Consider the following 6,000-nt stretch of genomic DNA (forward strand, 5'->3'; position numbering starts at 1 on the left):
TAACAGAAAATTTGCTGTAAAAGTATCTAATTTCACTTCAGAAGACATGTCGATAACGGCTGGCGTTCCTCAAGGTAGTGTACTCGGGCTTATGCTGTATATCATCCACACTTCAGATATTCCTACTAAAAAGGATATACTAACATCCACCTTCGCTAATGATACTGCCTTAGTAAGTTGTAATAAATGTCTCAATAGAGCTTCAAGAGTACTAGAGAAACTTTTTCTACGGATAGAAGAATGGCTGGCAAACTGGCGCATAAAATCAACGAACAGAAGTGTAAACATACAACATTTTCACTTAGACCGCAAGTATGCCCCCAATCAAATAAAATAATGTCCATATTCCACAAGCCAATGAGGTGACATATCAAGGAATACACTTAGATAGGGCACTAACTTGGCGTGAACACATATCAACCAAGATTACACAAAAGAAGCTAAGGTCAGCTAGCGTGACTGGCTTATAAACAGTATATCAAAACTGAAACTAGATTATAAAGTACTTATATATAATACACTCATTAAGCCTATATGGATGTATGGTATTCAACTGTGGGGTACGACCTGTGCAACCAACGTTGACAGGATCCAAAGATTCCAATCTAAAACGCTAAGGGCCTTAACGGGAGCACCGTGGTATGTACGCAATGAAAATATACATAGGGACCTTGGTATACCGATGGTTAAATGTGTAAGCGACTGCAGCAGAGAAGAATATAAAATAAAACTGCGTAACCACCCAAATCTACTGGCAAGTGGCCTGCGCAACACAACAATTTGTTGAGCGACGTTAAACCAACAGGGCTCAACCCCAGGGTTTGAGCTATATTATTGTAAATTAGACGTAAGATTCTTGAACTTGTTGTTAGGCTTGAGAGATGTAAAATAAGCAGATTCAACAAATAAATGCACGTATAATAAAAAGCAACATTCGTTACCGCAAAATCAGCTGTTGTCGGTAACGATAACGTAGACCGCTTATTTGACGACGTCTAGTTTGGTGTTGTTAAAAAAACATAAAAATTAAGTACGTTCTACAATTTTTTTCGTATAGAAAAAAAATTCACAGCACCGCTAGCAAAAAAAAATATCACAAATCAAAGGATTTTTCAGCAACATCAAACTTGCACTTTCTTGTACTAGAATTTAATGGGCTACAAAACTGCATTCTTAATTTATTTATTATTCTGATAAGAAACTTGAAGTTTTTACGAAAGTTTGTTTAATTTTGTTTAAATATTGCACAAAGTTTGAAACTAGAGTTTATACGACTTTAGTTACGGAATACACTATTTAAAAAAAAAGTAATATAAATTAAATAAAAAAACAAGTAAGAAAGTCCCGTAATTTTAGTCCGATTTTGATAATTTCCAACGTTTTACTTTTATGTGGCAAGCACAATAACCATACCGAGTTTGGTAAAAATTGGTAGAACGGTTACCGAGATACATATATGTGATCATAAGTGGGCGGTGCCACGCCCATTTTCCAAAATTTTATCAAGCGTATTTCTTGGTGAAGAATTGTTGCAAGCATCAATTTTGAATAAATTAGCTTTAATATTTACCGATTTATCGAAGATTTCGTATTTCTCTAAATTACCGTTATATGGGATGTGGGCGTGGTTATTGTCCGATTTTAAAAATTTTCTGCCATTCGGTATGCTGTACCAAGGCCACCAACTGTGCTAAGTTAGAAAGAAATTGGTGTAGCGGTTACCAAGATATACACATGTAACCATAAGTGGGCATGGCTGCGCCCATTTTCCAAAAATTTATAATATTCTTATTTTTCGTCTAAAAATTATTGTAAATATCAATTTTGCGTGAATAATCTTCAGTAGTTACTAAAATATCGCAGTTTTCGCATTTCTGAAAATTACCGTTATATGGGAGGTAGGCGTGGTTATTGTCCGATTTTGCCCATTTTATACCTACGCCCGAAAGAAGTGCACGTACCAAGTTTCGTTGAGATATCTCAATTCTTACTCGAGTTATCATGTGCACAGACGGACGGACGGACGGACAGACAGTCATCGCTTAATCGATTTCTCTTTTCATTCTGATCGTTTATGTATACAATTGCCTATATTTGTCTCGATTCGTTTTGCCTGTTACAAAAAACCGTTATGTGAACAAAGTTATAATACCCTTGTACACAATAGAGGAATACGCCGCCAAGCCACGCCGCCACCGCCGCGTTTTTTTTGTCGTTTCTCACGCGCCGCCGCCGAGTTACGAAAATTTCGGCGCGGTGGCGGCGGCGGCGTTCGGCCCCTAAGGAATTTTGTAAAAAGGTTTCGTGTTGTATGCACATTGAAATGCATTGTTTGAATGAACTAAATACTACTCGTATAAAAACACTATTTTACGAAATGAAAATTACATTTTTAAAAGGAGTTTTTTTTGCATAATTTGGGCCACTGAACATTTCCTAAAAAAGCTTAACTCAGAAAAAACATATGTAGGTTTTTCGATCGAAAGCTTTTATTACAGTTAAATTAGGGTCGAATACTGGTAATCTGACGATTTTTTCCGCAGTAGACAATTTTTTTTCAATACTACAACAACAAGAAAGTTATAACACATCAAAAACTTAACGCCAATATCTCAGAAAGCAGTCTTAACAGAAGCGCCCTTATTGCATCTTGCTCCTCAATTATTGGAGATAAAACAAAGACTAGTTGATTTTCCTGTGCGTTTTTTTTAAATATTTTAAATAGAATTTTAATAAAAAGCAAACTTTGACTCTGCATTAAATTCGGTTCTCCTTAGAAAAATTTGGCGCTTAATATATTAGTGTAAATTTTAACCATTTATAAGCCATTTTTTAAACAGTTGGTCAAAAAGGCCCGTGGGTTAAACTTTTGGAAAAAAGTAGGCCAACCTTATTTTCAATATATAACCCACACGTAAGAACTCCGTAATTTAACATAACGGTTGATAAGCTTATTGCAAAAATTTATTGATAGCGACATAAATTACCCCAATAACTTAACCTTTAAATTTTTTTATTTTTTAAATTGAAATAGTATATACGGGTTTGTAGAGTACATAGAGATGTATGTACTTATATTAGGGTGCCCATCGAAAATCGTTTTCTTGTACGTTAGTACTACGTATTTTCAAATTGTGGAAATTATCGATGGTCAAAATTTAAAATTTAAATTTTCGATGGGAAACCTAATGTATATACTTTATAGACTTTCTTCTGTTCGCCCGTCCATCAGCAGCAGTCACTCAACATTTGAATTCAAGTAGGAAGTAACGTAGTTTAAATTCAAAACTAATTCAATGAATGAATTAACTAGAATTATAATCTGATGACATGATAAGATTGGAAGCCTCATGGCTCTTTGGAATCTACCTTATGAGCAGTAGCGCCGGCGGTTCCAGACGCGCCGGCGTCGCCGCCGCCGCCGATTTTTTTTGAAGTTGACCACGCCGCCGCCGCAAAGACTGTCGGCGTAAACCTCTAGTGCACAAGTGCGCTCGGATATAAAAATAGTTTGTTAAAACTTACATATCTATATGTGTTTCGGTTATCAATTCCCTCGTTTTCCTTCATTATTAACTTGATTTTTGTTTTGTAACAGAACAGGCTTTAACACACATGCAAACATTTGGTACAGAACCTGGTATTTTTTTAATTTTTCTTCTGTTAAAGTTTAATTTTTTTTCATTAAAAAATAAAAAAAAACTGAAATGATTAATTAATTTGTCAGAAACTATCAGTACAAACGGAAAGTGATGTATACATGGTTTATGGAGAATTTTATTAGCTTTGATTTGATTGTTAAATTGGTTCGAAGATATACGTGATTAAGTGGAACCACATTTTCTTCTAAGCTGAATAACGGTAAATTGCAAATATTTCGAAAACTTATGCATAAAAAAAAAATTAACTGGATTTTCGGAATCACGGAGCAATTCTACATAGAAATTGGATAGTGGCATCCATTGAACATTTTTGCTGTAAACCAGTGTAATTAAAGTTTTCAATATAATACGTGTACATCGTTTATTAAAAATGTAAGTATGTATGCACATACATATGTGCATATTTAAATATTTCTTTATTTATCATAATGACACTAGCATAACAAGTCATTATTGATAATATGTACATGCCAATTAAAATTACATACCGTCGCCCTTATGCCGGAAACATGAATATGTAAAAATTAAAATTTTGGGAAAGCAAGTTTGATTTTTTTTTTTACAGACAACTCTACATTTATGCAATTGAAATTGTAAAATACGTAGTTTCCATGTAAGCATGGTATTCTGGATTTGGTATAACGTAGAACATCGAAAGGTTAATCAAGTCAACCCAATAACTCCAAAACTGATAAATTTGCACATTCATGCTTCTGGATATGTACAAAATGTGGATACAGTGATTTTTTTTTAAATATTAACAATGTTTTTCATGCTAAATGTTTTTCGTAAACTTTATATTTATAGCTGCGAGTAAAATAAGAAGAAGAAGAATGTTTGCTGCGTGTATTTATGTATTTTTAATAATTTTCATTTAAAATTAACTTTTAACTTGAACTTTTTATTCAGAATCTTTATAAGAATTTCGGGGATGCAGTTGTGTAGCCCATTCAATTTTAGTATAATAAAGTGCAAGTTTTAAGTCGTTAAAATTACGGTTGATTTTTTAGATTTTTTTTTGTGGAGCTGTTGCGCATTTTAAACCATATAAAATGTTTGTGAACTTTGTGCTCATACGAGCGCCTGCCATATGCAACGCCTTTTGTGCCCATTAGCGGCAGCACAGTTAGTGAATCGCACAATCGTTACTGCAAACAACAAAAATTGTTATCTTACAACTCGAAAAGTCGCATCGTTAAAAGTTTGTGAATCGCACTACAGATGCAACAGCAAGAAACACGTAAATATTGTTTTTGCTCTATTACTATTACCTGTTTCATGAGCCTTGATTTAACGCAAACATCTCCGAACTTAATTAAGTTTCACTTAAAAAAATTTTTCGTCCGAACACTGTCAACAGCATCTGATTTGATTGGCTTTGCCGAAGCACCAGGAAAGCATCAGTCAATCGTCAATTATCGTAAGATGCATAAAAACGATGATAGTACCTATGTATGTATATGTACATGTTCTACGTCGCAGAAGGTAGCATTTTTACATGTGTTTGGAAAATCAAAAAATGCCCATCTTTGATCTATATACATACCCTGCATTAAATTGCGGCAGAACTAATACTAGGTTCACATATAAGTAGATTATCCTCATTTTCGAGCTTAACACCCTAATCTGTAATTATAACAAGATATTAGCCATATAAAATTCGTCCCTAGTTAATCTGTAATTATAAAATAATCCCAGATTAAACCGATTACTTTTCGGTGTCCATCCTAGTTTTATCGATTGTTTTTGCAAAAAAGAGGTGAAATGCCAAATGTAAAAGTAAACAAAAATGTACGCTAGCAAGGAAAAGAGGTTTGTAAAGGTATTTTTAATAAAATGTTAACTTAAAATATATTTATATTGCCTATTATAGCATAAAAACGTGATCACGGTGCCACAGAGAAGAAACATAACTTTTCCTTGAGATGTGAGAATAACAAGCACAACAAATTTGTCGGCTAATAATCTGAGATTTGCCTGTGTAAACGGGGTGATTAAAAAACGAGCTTTGATTGTGATAATATTGATATGTGAACATAGTTTAAGGTAAAGTAATCGTAATCCTTATCGCCCAGCTCTGGGCAGAACTAGCTCCTCTGCAGCAAATCAAACTGGTTCAGAACTTGCGCTGAGCTAGCCTGAAAAGGGACGGTACTGGCTCTTCATCTATCCCAAATCAATGCTTTCAATTGTCTTTTTTTTAACATGGCGATGTCCTACGAAGTGACAATTGTCGCCCTCTGCAGAACTTTTGAAGTTGTCCTGAGCTGACTCTGGCTGAGATGGTTCTGAGAAGTATAGTATAGAGCCTTTTCTTTAAATAAGCATGCATACAATT

The 6,000-nt window shown here is 34.3% G+C and overlaps 1 protein-coding gene across 3 annotated transcripts in view; it reads left to right on the forward strand.

Moving 5' to 3' along the window:
* LOC118735047 (protein gustavus) overlaps nucleotides 1–6,000 on the forward strand; it is a 213,510-nt gene that overhangs the window by 112,039 nt on the left and 95,471 nt on the right. The gene's annotated exons all lie outside the window — the stretch shown is intronic.

Source organism: Rhagoletis pomonella, unplaced genomic scaffold (genome assembly GCF_013731165.1).
Source record: "Rhagoletis pomonella isolate Grant_MI unplaced genomic scaffold, Rhpom_1.0 Rhpom_scaffold_00003, whole genome shotgun sequence".
NCBI classification, from domain to species: Eukaryota; Metazoa; Arthropoda; class Insecta; order Diptera; family Tephritidae; genus Rhagoletis; species Rhagoletis pomonella.